The sequence below is a fragment of the Lichenostomus cassidix genome, chromosome 2 (genome assembly GCF_008360975.1).
Source record: "Lichenostomus cassidix isolate B80296 chromosome 2, HeHo_3.0, whole genome shotgun sequence".
NCBI lineage: Eukaryota > Metazoa > Chordata > Aves > Passeriformes > Meliphagidae > Lichenostomus > Lichenostomus cassidix.
This window is the reverse complement of record NC_139482.1, coordinates 36322352-36337681: the sequence shown is the minus strand read 5'-3', so window position 1 is coordinate 36337681 and position 15330 is coordinate 36322352. Positions and strand designations below refer to the sequence as shown.

General features: G+C 35.0%; 1 long non-coding RNA gene across 1 annotated transcript; it reads left to right on the top strand.

Moving 5' to 3' along the window:
* The first annotated feature begins 69 nt into the window (after positions 1–69).
* On the top strand, positions 70–12415 carry LOC146441149 (uncharacterized). The gene is made up of 4 exons (XR_014850404.1): positions 70–173; positions 3431–3594; positions 4334–4465; positions 12076–12415. It is a non-coding gene; the product is annotated as an uncharacterized LOC146441149 (long non-coding RNA).
* Positions 12416–15330: the final 2915 nt, after the last annotated feature.

The following is a 15330-nucleotide window of genomic DNA, read 5'->3' as shown; positions in this document are numbered from 1 at the left end:
ATCACAGAATCATAGAATCATAGAATCATAGAATCATGGGATCATAGAATGCCCTGGGTTGGAAAGGACCTTAAAGATCACCCAGTTCCAGCCCCACTGCATGAGCAGGACATCTTCAACTAGACAAGGTTGCTCCCAGCCCCTTTCAACATGGCCTTTTCATAACCATTTAGGTACTCAAGACTGATAATCTAGGTGAACTAAGGTCACTTAAATGATAAAAATTTATGCCTTAAAGCTGGTGCCTGTTAAATGTCTTTGTGATGGCAACCGATACCGTACATGGCTGGAGTGCTTGGGCTGAGGTCTTATTCTTTTTCTGCAGAGTAGTGCATTGTGAAAAAAAGTCACTGGCAAAGACAAATCAGAAATGCCAAGAACAATAAGAAAAGAGCTAAGTCAAAAAACTTCCTTACTTTTACATTCTACTGGTGTTTAAAATTGAGGCAGCCTGGAATATTTGGTAGCGCTACGCAATTTGGAATGCCTGACTGCCTCATTCATTTACATCAGTTTTTGACCTCAGTATCCACAGGATACTAATAAAAGGTATAGCATCTTAATTTTGGCATAAGAGACTCTTTTGATTTCATTAGGGATGAAGGGATGCTACTCTGGATGGAACAAGTACTTGTGAACACGCTTAACTTTAAGCATTTAAGTAGTTCTGTTACTTTCATTGGCTTTCAAAATTAAGAACATGCTTGAGTGCTCTACTGAAATGGATTTCAACATAGAATTTCTGATGGTTCCCTGAAGTCATAATAATGGAAATTCTGAGAAGGGGGAGAAAAATAGGTTTATCAGTATTATCATACATTAACTTGATATTTACTTTGCTTAAATTGTTTTCTGAAATAATTAAGCGAGTGTTCTCCACCTTTGTTTTGGTTTCTTTTTTTTTTTTTTTTTTAGAAATATCCCACATCTGCAGTGGATCATATTTTGTCATTACATCAGGAAAAAAATCCGCACTACTTGTGTTGACAAGGAGAGCCTTAACAGATTATTGTTTTTTTAATTAGTGGGGTTTTTCATTACATTTCTTTTTTGTCAGTCCCAATCTTCTGAAATGTGAAGTGGCGATCTTCTCAAAATTCATTCAAGCCTTTCCCTTTTAAAGAGTTCAATCTATGCAACAAATATCTTGCTTTCTCCTGGGAAGCTTTCCTTTTAAGATGTCAAATTACATGTGAAAGGCTAATTTCCATCTGGAGACATCAGTGAGGATCTTTCTTCTTCACAACCTTGGGAGGGATATATTTTCTTCCTGAATAACTTACTATTTTTTTTTTTCCCTGATCTGGGCCACTACCTAGAGCTGCAGGGAACTCTCTAATCCAGAGTGCAAAAGCATTTCTACTCATCCTAGGTTCCACTTTAAAGCAAATCTGCAAAAGTGGTTTGTTCTAGTTCTTGAAATATTGGAGAATTCCATCAGGGTGTTTCTGAGTTTCCACAACCCAGGTTTATATGGGAAAATTATCAGCCTTTTTTTTTAATGGTATATAGAATATAGATGGTTAAACTACTTTTGTCACAAAACATTAGTTAAGCCATATGTCAGAAGTCTTATATTTTCTCTACCCTCGAATACTTTAGACAACAGTGTATATCAGCCCAAGTCAGAAAAAAATATTATGGTTCATCAGAAACAGAAGATAAACTTTAGTGTAATTTTCAAATTTTAGTTCAATTCTATAATCAGAATTTGTAAAAATAATGAAATATGCTCCCTTTTAGCCTCTATGTCTATCTGATTAGACTGTGCTACAAAGGTATCTTAACAAATCACTTCTTTAATTGACAACTAAAATACATTGCCTTCTAGAAGTCACCTATTCAACATTTTAAAACCAACACATCTTTCCCCCCATTTGCAGTAAAGCCTACTCAGCCTCATCATCTTCCTTATATCTCCCTATATTGCCAGGAAAATAACCCCCAGCTTGGCTCCCTGATCAACAATAAAACTAAGCCAAATTAATTCATGGCAAACTATCTGTCTTTCTAAATTCTCGATATTCAGGAACAAACATAACACACAACATGTCTCAGTTTAAGTACTGGTCATAATGTTAACTCTAGAGTGCTTTGAAGGTGCACCTAAAAGTACAATTTGAAACACCATTTTTGACAATTAAACTATACTTGTACAAACTTTGGACTGACTGAAAGGGAGGAAAAAACCAAAGAAGTTCTATTCAGTTGGTTGTTTTCACTTCCAGTAGAATGTTCCAGTTTGAATTTTTTAGTTTTGGTCCAAATTTAAATTTCCTATTAATGTTCTACAATAAATTCTTTTCAATTTTCAGTTACTATCCTTGGTAGTTCTAATAAACATGTGGCAGAAGAAGTTACAAGGTGACTTCTCTTAGCTTCTTTCAGTACTGGACTCACATTCATATGCCAAAAATTATAAAAATAAATATATTTTTAATATATATATTGGTAGCATGTAGCCAGAAATTTTGAGGTAATTTTAAGACAGTAATGTTTTATGATATTATTTTATTTTTTTCTTACTTAAGTATTTACCAAATATCTTAGATGAGGAAATAAACAATCAAAGGATTTTCTGTAACACAGCTTCCATGTTCAAGCTTCTAAAACTAGCTAATCAAACAATGACCTTATTTTTAATAGAGGGGGCAATTGAAAATCATTGAACAGCCCTACCCCCTAATGATTTTTTTCTCAGACATAATTATAATAATTAGCATTATAAAGTGCTAATTATCTTTGGACGCGGAGGACTTGCACACCAGAGACAGAGGTCCACATTAAGTAAAGAGGATTTTGCTTTCTTCTGTCACCATTTTTTTTTCCTTTTGTTAAGAGGTAGAGGACACTCAGCCCATCAGGCTTCCTTTCTGAATGTTCACTTTTTATTATTGCTGGATGATTGACCCCAGTACAGAAACAGATATGTTCTTAAAAACCATGTGGATGGATCCAGCATTCTGCATGCCCAGTCTGGAGATCTGAGATTATCTTCTCATTTTATTGGATTTCATATTGTCCAGTAGTATTGCAAAGACCTTGGATTATTGTAAAGGATTGCTTCAGTCCTAGTCAGTCCTGAAGGGATTGGATTAATTTTGTTAGCAGGCAGTATCGTTTTCTCATAAATTCTTTCTTATTGATACAGCAGAAGGAAGGTTTTAGTCCCCTCAAGAAATACCAGAGTGACGTTTTTAAGAAGGACTGTAATGTACACTGCATATGTTTGAAAATCAGGAATAAGGACATCATAAGCATGACATAAAGAATAAAAGACTGGGAGATATTTTTCTTGACTTCCTGTAGTGTACCTTACATCTGTGCCTCTCTAAATAATCCTTCTTCTATCCCTCACACTGGATATCATTGCTTGAAGCATGAATCATTTATCTTTTGCCAAAATTTTTACTCTCGTTTGCTCCTACAGGCAATAAACATTGTTTTATATGGACTTTCTCCTGCATGTTGACAGAGTTTTTGCACCAAGCATTGCTATTTCATTCAGGTTTTATGCTTAGTCCTTCATCTTCCACAGACTTCTTTCCAGTGCCTTAAAAACAGACTTTCATCTCCCTCATTCTGCCTCAGAAGGTGAGCCTCACAAGTATCACACTAAAAGGTGCTATCCGTGTATGTATATTTCCTACAGTCACCTTGGTGTTTCACCTAATCATCACAGATGTATATACAAGGTTATTCTTCCTGTGTGTGTATTTGAGCCGTCTTCACTGATGACCTTCTGCATTAAACATATATACAATATCTTCTCATTTAACATAAGAAGATTATGTGTTCCAAAGAAATTGCCAACTGCTCATAGCACGTGTGGCACAGATAGATTGTTCTGGGTGTTCAAGCTAACAAATAACAGAAGAGCAAGAGTTTGCTCTTGAAAAATATGTTCTGTTTCTGCTAGAGAACACCCTCTATCCACCTCTTATGATATTATTAGGACAACCAGCAAAGACTCAACTTTCCTCCAGCTAGGACATTATGAAACCATCTCTAAACACCAGCTGAAACCTCCTCCAACAGTGTTCCTCAGGCAATTTCCACTAAATTCCTTCAGAAAAGACACTTGTTTTCCAGATTGCTATGTTGCTTTCCTGGGTCTGAACCAATCAGTCCAAATTTTCTTAGAATGTTAAAAGTGCTATCTGAACTCAGAAGAAGAGATCTTTATCTCAGGGGCTCTGACTTTTCTTTCATCTCATTTTTTTTAATTGCAAATCATTGGTCAACAGTGATCACTTTGAAGACAAAACTGATGATGAGTATAATTACCTGTGAAGTTGGTATAGAAAAATATTCTCATTTTCTCCTGCAATAGGACTGGCAGAAAAGTTTTGCATGCTGCCATACAGCTCTTCTGGTTGTATTGCCTTTGAAGTTTATCTTCCAATCAGCTGCGCTGGTCATTTAAAACCACAGATACTATTATAGCTTTTGATTGAATGACTATGTAAGTATTTTTGGTATGTGTATCTATATATATATATATATCTTTATATATATATATCTTTCCCTGACTCTTCTGTGTGAGAAACAGCTTTGGGGGAAATAAATGGAACAGTGAATGGAATATAGCCAAATAGAATTTGTTAAAAAGGTCTATAAAATCTCTGCTCAAAATGTATTACAGTATGCTCAGATTCTCTTTAGCATATGCATCTGCTTTTCTTACTCTGGATATCTACTTGGTTAGCAAAGGAACTTCATATCTGTTATTATAAATTTGGAGTATTGATTTTGTGTTGAATCAAGACTTAATATCATTCATTAGAACAAAAAAGGCATCTTCTAATAGCTAAGACTCCCTTCCTTTATATCTGCATCAATTTTTTAATGTTTTTTTTTTCTTGTTTGGAAGGTTTTTCCTTTTAATAAAAGTATATAAATACAAACTTAAGGATAAGAGGGAATTAAAGTAATATGATATGAATGGAATACATCACACCAAGCATCTCAAACTGTATACACTCACAGGAGTAATGAAAATCAAATATAACGTCATCATCTACTTCCCATATGAACAATCAAGGGAGTCAAAAATCTAGCTAAACCAGCAAGAGTAAATAGTTTAGTGATGAAAAATTGATATAAAAAGTTCACTGAAAATATAAATATCCTCTGGGCTGTCAAAAGCAATTGGTTCAGCTCAATCTGGTAAATCTACTTTTAATGATAATGGCAACAACTTTTCCTTTTTATTACACTTCACATAAATTTATGAGCTTTATCATTTCAAACCAAAAAGAATATATTTGTCTCTATATCATATGTCTTGGAAACCTACCTAGAAATACAAGAATATAGGGGTGCTTGTAACCCATTTCTGCTAGGATGGAAATAGAATTCTTGTATCATACAACTGCTGCTAATTAAAAGGAAGGGGATGAACACAAAAAGACTGCAGCAATTTAACTGGTATTCAGATTTCCTAAATATCTAAAAAAAACTCCAAACATTTATCACAGTTAATAATTATGTAAAAAACCTGCAGCTTAAAACCGAGATTTTTTTCTGAATTTTGTTTTTTATACTAGATTATATAATTACAAATGACCTCTGAAAAATTTAATGGGACCGTGTCTGTTCAGTCTATAAGCAGTCAGATTTTTGAGGCCTCTTCAGCAGATGTGGAAATGTTATTTGTGGTTATTTCATTCCAAATATCTGGTTTTTTCTTGGGGTAAAAATTCTAATTTTTTTCCCAAGAAAACTACTGAACTTAATGACATGTATACAAAAAGTGGGGACCTATAAATCAATAGCCACATATAATACTACTGGCAACATTACTAATGATATTTGGTTTTATTAAAAGAAAGTAAAATGTTGATAAATATTATACACCAATATCAAGTCAATATTATTTAATAACCAAGTGTACTACTAAATTAAATCCCATTCACATAATTTTTGCTATTATTTATCTTTTAACAGTGACATATTTTAAGGACTTCAATTAAAAGCTGATCTCTCCATGAGCTCATTAATTATCACACTAATATATTAGCTACATCTAAGGTTGCAGATATTTCAGCACATGTTGCATCATGTCCAGCCTTGCTTTCACTTTTGCCTTGTGTTTGACCAGTCAAGCTTTACAGACTGATGTTAAAAGGGTTACTGTTTTATTCTTCATAATGTTTCTACTCACCAAGATTACTCTGGTTTACTTATCAATTGAAAGAAAGTGAGTATGCTTTCCTATTACATTTCAGTCACTACTTCTGGAAATTACAGGTGCATCACACATGCATTATATTTCACAGAGTCTTGGTTTATGAGAAACAGCTTCTTGTGTTTTTTTGCTTCTGTCTTGTTTCTAGCCATTAAGTCAAATCTAAGTGCGCTTAATCAGAAACCTACCTTGCCTTACTGTGTAAATTCTGTGATCTCTATTAATTTCTTACAATTTCATAATTAAACAGCAAGTAGGTTTTCCATTGCTTGTTCTGTCTATATCCAGAAATATACTTTGAAATAAGAAAACCCTTCTTTTCAGCCACATATTTGCATCATGTCTCTAAACAGACTTTTGACTTTCCTTTGTATCCAGAAAATTTACAGTTAATTCCCAGTGTTGAGACAGGAACATCTTTTACTCACTTGCCAATTGTAAAAATCTTTTCTCTGTTTCTAGACCTCTGCAATGAATTATTATTGCCCAAAACATATTATATTTCTTGCTTTTAATTTCTATGACTTATGAACATTTTCATCTTCAAAATTATTTTTAAAAAATTCCTATTCAGTGAACAACAAACCTCACAAAGCTGCAGTTCTGACACAGACTGTAAGGACAAATATATGGGCAGAGAGGACAAAAAATATGGCTGTAGTCACAGTGAACACAGTGAAGTTGGCAAACTTATGTTCCAGGAAGACATATGAGGAAGAATCTTCCTTGAGGATGGAATGGGTAGAGGTTTTCTCCCTGTGTTCACTCTCTGAAGCTTATCTAAAGCTTGTGCCTGAGTGCAGGCTTGCAACAACACAGTTTGACTCACAGACAGTATGTTTAGTTTCATGTTCAGATTCAGTTACCTCAACCACCAGTAGTTCAGGAAAACATGAGCATTTATGATACAACAAAAGGCTTGCTGTTGTAAGGAACTTAAGAGTTTGATGCCTTGAATTATTTACCAGTGATAATTATAACTCTCTAGAAGGCAAAAAAATAAAATACCATGTGGAAGGATTTTCTAAAACCACAGTCAGGGTGCAGTGACTGCCTCTGAGAAACAATCATGTAAGAACCTTGGCATTAGAATAAGTTAAATTGTCTATTCAAATTTATTATCTTTAGGTAATAATTCAGCTTCCACATCCTGTAAGGCTGAGATTACACTGAGGTTTTTTAGAGTTTATCTATAGCAAATTTTAAATATTATACTCCAGATTAATTACAAATTAAGACAAAATAAAAAATAAATTTGCAGAGTGACTACAGTCTTCTCAAGTAGTAGTCTGATAATATATAAACACACATATGTTTGTGCAGAGTCCTTATATTTAGAAGATACAAAACACCCTACATAAAATTTGCCAGTTTCAGTTCTGTATCCAACACAAAACACAAATTCAGAATCTGTAGGACTTTCACTGCTACAAATCAATACTATGCCTTTACCCATTTTCTTGAACTTCTTTATAGTTGCATTACAAAAATTACTCTAAAAATACCAAGGACAAGCCATTTTGATAATTCCTTTTTCAGTATTTGTGGAAGAGTGGAGGAGTTGGTGACTAGAAATTAATGTTTCTATTTTTTCTGGAATTGGTATTAGTTGACCTCAGCTGTTTTTCTCATGAACTGAAAATAAAATTTCTTATTATAGATCTCATATGTACAAAGACAGCCTGAATAGTTATTTCAACACAGCATGGCAAAATGCCTCAAACGCCTATAGAACTTAAGGATTATATTTGCCAATAAAGGATTTAGGAAGCAAAACCTTAGTAGGAAGTACCACACAGAATTATTTTACATAGCACAGAAACCATTATGCAACATGGCCAGCCTAGCATTGCTCATGGGTTTTTTTGTGAGAGGAGAAGGTTGTTTTCTAAATATAGATAAAAATGTGCTGCACTTAACCAATAACTCATGACAGAGAGGTAACATATGCTATCATAATGCAGTGGGAGCTGCATGACACAAAGAAAATATGAGCAATACCACCTTCTAGAGTTACAGCCCCTTATTGCCATTATAAAACATCTTTATTGGAAGAGAAAATGCAATATTTTGGTCGAAAGAGGAGATGAAGTACTAGGACAAGTGAAATTTTTCATAGAGAACATTCAAATTTACAGCTCTATATGCCTCCTGCTGTGTTCATGGTCCATCAGAAGACAAATGTCTAAGGGTCTCCTGCTTGATATACAAGGCAGTGATGAAGTGACTTTTTTGACCTCTAAACAAGAAAAGGTTTTAAATAAAAAAATACTTCAGTGCACAACAAGCACAGACATTCCTGTTCTCATCTCATCTCATCTCTCCCTTAAAAGAATTTTGGTTTATGAGTGTTTAGTCAGGAAGGATAATTTTGCTGTCTCTCACATTTCATTTCAAATAATATAAAATGCTAAAAAAGACTCTAGGGCCAAAACTCCCATTGATTTTAAAGGGAGGGGATTAGGTCCAAGCTGGTATTCTTTTGTTTGTTGGGCAGGAAACTGAAAATTCATGCCTGGCAATATTCTTTTGAAATACCATATGCATTCACTTTTAAGAACTTTGGTTATTATCTGACTCAAGACAACTGTCCTCTTGCTCCCAACTCCTCTAATGCCCATGAAAAAAATCAGTGTTATAATGTGAACCTGAGTACACCACAACAATTGGTTGGTATTCAAGATCAGCCTCAGGGAACAAAACTGAAATATGCTGGATTTTTACTTTTAATCAGCACACCTGAAAGAATACTAGCTGAAGTATTTTCATGTCTGTCAATGGGTGGGGGGTTACTTTGGTCATTCCTACCTTTATTTCCTATGCATAAGGCTCTGCACAGCTTTAAATGAAGGTTATGTTGAACAATTACATTTTATTCTTTGCCATTTAGACTCTGAGACAAGTTCAAATGACAGAACACACAGATTGCCTGAGAGTGAGTGTGGTGAGACAGGTTTAAAAAAACTTGTTTGCTTTTAGGAAGGTGTTTTCTGCATTCTTTATGCCCTTTCATAACCTATTGCCTAGTGTGCCCACTCAGGCTATGCAAGTTAAAGGCAGACCTAGTGCAAACATTTTCACAGGTTCTAAAGAGCACTTCCGAAAACAGAGGGGTTTATGAAAGAGTAAAACAACTATTACAGCGCTTATCATTTCAACAGCTAACTATATAAAGTAAATTCTTTAGAAAAATGAGATTCAAAAACCACTTTGAGCTGTGATCTAGAATTACTTTCACAGAAACTCCAGTACTGAGCTTCTCATCCCTGTATTTTAAATTGTTAAGAGAGGTAGTGATGACTTAATAATTTCTAGTTTTTTACTCTTTATGTATCTGTAACTTGGTGTAGTTCTGTGCTTCTTATAAAGTGCTAAAACCTCTGTTCCCAACACCTTTATCCAAAACAATCCCTCTAAATAGAAGATCCAAGGACACATGCATTGCCCTAGGGCCTGAAAATATATAAACAGTGGAATGGGGAGAGCAAGCCTCGGGTGGTTAATATCATTGCCTAAGGGTGTGATTAGAGAATTGGAAACCAATATGCTAATAGCACAGAACTTATAAAAGGTGAAGGGCTCGTAACCCAGTGTCCATTTTGGGTGTCGTCCCACGAGAGGGACATTGCTTGCCCGAATGAACCTTGAAGGCCTTGAATAAATTCGTCTGCTTTTTATACTCCTAATTTGTCTTGGCTTCTGTTTCAGGTAGTCTGCTTTTAGACATCAATAGTACTAAAAAATTTTTTCCAGCAATTATCAGCCCTCATTTTTGTTTCAAAACAATTAAGGCATGTCACTGTATCATCAGCAACTGGTATATTCTCACCTTCCATAAAAAACAATGGACTGTAAAACCTTAATTTCTGCAAAATCATAGAGACACTTTTCATCAAGTTTTCTGAGCTGAAAGAATCAGGAAAATCAAAATCTTTGTTGAAAAAAACCCAACCTATATTAACTAGTGCAGAAACACCTGCAGCTTGACACATGTATCTTGAAGCAACTTATGTGAGGATTTATGTAGGTCATTGCTAGTTATGTAGGTGTGTGTGGGAGATACTGGTCCTGATGCGAATGATAAGCACATGTCACAGTTCTATGCACATGTTGGTCAGCCAACCCATAGAACAGCAGAAAAAGGTCTACAGAAGCAGAGTTAAAAGGGCCCGAGAAAACGTGCAAAACCCCAGGTGCTCCATATTTAGGTTACCGTGCCATCTACTCAGATTTCTGTGATCTCTCTAAGTATGGGTAAATTGTAGGTGTGCGTAGGCTGCAGTCTCCGTAAATCATGGGTAGGACTCCAAACCTCCTCACAGACTTGGTGTGAACCAGGATTCAGCACTCTGAGATGCATGATCTCAGAAAGTAAGTACTGAATTCTCTGCAGAGCTCTTGTTACCACATATGAAGGGCAGGATAAATGCATGTTCTACCGCAGATGTGAGATAGTGCCCATAGCGTGCAGTCGACAGAGACAACATGTATAGAATGCAATGTGGGATGAGCGGTAGGGCAGAGATGTGTTAACTCTGCCGTTCCTGATAAGGTGGTGTGCTATCTTCCCCTTCACTGCTAAACAAACCCAAGTTACATTTTTTATTATCCTATCTGCAACACAAAACTGAATTCTTGGTTAAGTCTCCTTTTTTAAAAAACATCTCAAACTACAGGTTAAACATAGGCATCTTCTTCTTGCAGAGACATGCTCTATCTTGCATTAATCAGGGTTTGTATGTTTGTACCCTTTCACCAGCTGACCTTGCACTAGATTTCTTTTTGCCCTGTTGTGGTATTCACACACTCAGGACTTACATTCTGCCTGCAGAATTGTGCTCTTAAGTTCCCACATAGTTCAGATGGGACTCCAGATGCTGAGCAGAGGGCAAAGAGCTGAAAGATTAATTCCTGGATAAATTGGAGAATTTACAGTTTGCTTCTTTAATAAATATTGTTACAACTGTTACATGCTATGAGCCAAATACTGTAGACGTTATTCACTTTAGACTTCTTATTCCTGGAAGATGATAGAAGAAAAGGGTTAATGATTCTATTGCAAATGAGAATAAATATATTTTTACTAAATACAAGTTTCCAGGCATTATGTTGTTTTATGCAGGTGTGCATTAAAAATTATTTTATTTGTATTTTTATGTGTGATTTATAAAAGGACATATTTAATATACTGGATTCAATTTTGCTTCATTTAAAACATCTCCATGTAACCTGTATGAAAGTGTTGACTATACTAAGTCCAAAAATCCTTACATCCTATTCCTTATTTAGAAACTTTCTGTATGCCAGTCAACAGATTCAAAACAAATATAGTATCTTATAACAAGCTACAGATGAGGGGACACTTTTTTTTTTCTGAAGGGAAAGAGAAGCACTAGGAAAAAAGTACATTCATGGTCTGTAAAAAATAATATTTCTTTTCTCTGTAACGCTTACAATTATAAAATAATGAACCTGAAGGATATTTTTGTTTTTAACAAATTGGAAGGAAAAAAAAAAATAGAGTGGTTACAGAAGTTTCTCATAGGACTCATCATAATGGCATAATGGTTATCAACAGAAAATGTCAGATGGGATCTTTAAATGGCGATTGGTTCGTGAACACAGATGTCAGCAAAGAACTAACAGATCAGTTCTTAAATGCTGCTAGACTAACCTTATTAATGGCCTTAAACTGCAGTGATTTCATAGTCAGCGCTCCAAGGCAGTGATACCTAATACATAAGTGCTCTGCAGAAATGAGATTGCAGTAGCTCAGACTAATGTGAAAAAGTACTGAGCAAGAGAAAAAGTGCCATGATACTTCATGCATGAAGCATTCCAGTAAGTAAACTCAGGAATCATTATGGGATTTATTGCTCTTCCAGATTCAGCCAGGATAACCAAGGATGTATCTCCAGGTTACTGCATCATGAAACAGGAGGCTATCCATGCAGAAAGCACCGCCAAGAATGGAATTAAAATGGGCATCACTACAGAGATGGTCAAACTTTAACTGGATAAACCAGACCATGTCTCTCTGCAGTATGTTGTCAACAGTGCTAGGACTAAACCACTTGCAGTGTTAACGCTCACAGACTGTGCACAATGCCAGTTCCAAAGTTAGTTAGTTCATGTGGATCCACTTAAAATGTGGCACCACACAGAGTAGGCACATCCTAGACCAAGAAATATTTTGCAAATTTTCTGCTGGGGATAGGAACAATAAGAGCCAAGACAACTTCTCCAAACTTCAGCTGTTTTTAAAACATGTCTTTCAACATTCTTTTCAGAAAATTTTCTTAATATTTACAATAGTTCATATTAATTTGTATTTACAATTTCCAAGTTTTTATTAGAAGGCGGGAGGAAAGTTGACTAGATCTCCAAGACATTACTTTTTCCCAAGATGTCTGAATATTAGTTTATTCTGGCTAATATTAGTAGCTAAATCAGAGAACAGATATGAACAGACTGTGTTGCTTAAAGGGAAGTAATTATAAGAGATTCTTCTGTCATCCTGTCAAGTATATGTTGCTCATATATTTCTTCATAACAAACCAAATTAGCAACATCCCCAACAGAAACACAAAACAGTAATATTTGTCAGTACTCTAAATCCTCACATCAGAGAAAGAATTATTCTAGTATTTCAGTTTATTCCATGTGTTTCTGTTTTGAAAACCAGATTAAAAATAAAATAAAAAAGCAACATTTGAAATGCTCCCACTAGTTCCTGGTTTGGTCACTCAATGTAAAACAGATTCCAAAGTCTTCCAAGCACATTGCAAGACAGGTTTAATCACCATTGTTTCTGCTTCCAATATCCCAAAATATTGTGTACAATTGAGATTATATGTGTGTGCCCCAAACCTCCTCTCCTTTAGCTAACTATATCAAATAGCCTAATAAAAGGTTAGGTCTCACCCAATCAGCCTTGCCGTTTTCATAGTTTCTGTAATTTTTGGCTTCTCAGAAATTAGGTAAACCATAAACCAAGATTAGTATTAGATAAAGAAAAAAAAATACTGTTTTTAACAAAACCAATACTGTGAAGAAAATAATATCTCTCCCATTTTACAAATGATAGCCCTTATCAGAAAAAAAACCTGACTCTAAATATCCTGTCACATATTGATAAGGCAGTGCTAGGACATAAAAGAAATATTTCTACTGCTATTATGGAAAGAATAGACAATGTGGGTGTCCAATAGAAAACTGAAAGGGAGATATTTTCCATGCCCAGGCAACTCATGGAGTCTGTCCTCCAAAAGTAACATTTTCACATAAAAGTATACTTTACCCCACTAGAAATCCTGGGCCACGTTCTTTACTTGCGCATAAGTTACTTGGTCAATGCGAAGCCAATGAGACAGGTGTTCATGGAAGGGAACACAGTCTTTTGTTCTCAAGTAAGTCTCTCAGTTCATATATAAAGTATTTAAGATACGACCTCTTTACTAACAATTCAGGAAAATTGCTGTCATTTTCTTTTACTGTCTAAGCAAGTAACAATTTATATGTACATTAAGAGGGAAAGGATTGTCTTATATCAAAGGTGCAAGCAGTTTTGCTTAAAAGTTTATGGTGTCTCAAGGCTTTAACATATTTCTGTGTTTTCTGCACAGTGATAAGATAAAGAGAAAAGAGACTTTAAGCACTGTTTTGAAAATTCTCATGAGCCTGTTTATTTTCCTATCACTGTAAGGAAAAAAGAAAGAGTGAAGCGTGACATTCAATAAACCTAATCTTCTTCAGTTTTTGTTCTTGACATATGTTGTTAGAGTGTAACCAGGGTTTCAATAGCAGACTCATATACTTTTCAGCATATATAATATTGACCAAAATTAAGGGTTAATGCAAAGATCACAGAGCCCATCTATTTTTAAATCAAAATTTATTGACAGTTCTACTGAAGTAGATAAGATGATCCTTTTTAACTAGGGCTAATTCAGTAGGAAAAAAATTATAATGAAACAGTTAAACACCAAATGAAAGGGTCAGCTCTTTGCAAGATTAAGCACAAACTGATTTTTATTTTACTTCTGGGCCTCCACAATGGAAATGTACAGCAATGATTTAGAATTAGGTGCCATTAAAACTGTGGGCCAAATTCACTTCACATGTACTCCATTGACTTAATGAGACTGTATCAAGAACAAATTTGGCCCAAAGGCTTTTTTAATATGATCTGAACAACCAACTAACAATAATACAGTGCCACTTAGTGGCAAGGAAAAAGTTTTCAGTATATGAGATATGAAGACATTCAGGCATACAATATCTGGTGCTATTTGTATTTGAAATTTTGATACAATCTTATCTGATAGCTTCCAGTTACATTAAGCTCATTATTGCCACAATATTACATGCATCTTTTCATATAAAAATACAAAAATGTCTGCAAAGAGGGAATGAAAGCAAGCCCTTGTAATTAATGTAGCATTAAGAACACTCCCTTCACATTATATCTTCAAATTATAGCCATTTTCTAAAAAGGTTAGAATGCCTGTAAAAAGCATAAATATCTTAAAGCTATTTGTATTTCTCATGCTTCAGTAATGTATGTGTCACCTTCCTGAAAAATTATCCCTCAAAAAGGTCTACAGGATTTCTTTTGTTTAAGTACCTATAGAATTACAGTTTGGGGGAGCGACAACTATACTTAATAGCATTTTAAATGGCAGTATGTAACTCATTATTCAGTACAATATTCAGTGCAAACTATTACATTTCTAAGAAAGAATGAGATAAAGAGAAGTGATATTTCACTAGAAATGACAAAAAATAAGTCGAAATGTACCCACAATAGATCATGGGCTCCATCAACCAGTTCCAAAAAGAATGATCCTTATATTTCTACAGGAAGAACAAATGGAACAAAATGTACATTTTGATTGTTTCATGGAATCACATAATGGTTTGGGTTGGAAGGGGCCTTAAAGATCATCCAGTTCCAACCCTCCTGCCATGGACCCAGGGACATCTTCCACTAGATGAGGTTGCTATTTTAGCAACACACTTCCAACCTGGCCTTCCCACAGTGCAGCATTTACAACTTGTCTAGACAAACTGTTCCAGTGCAGTGCCTCAGCATCCTCCCAGTTAATGATTTCTTCCTAATATCTAATCTAACCTTACCC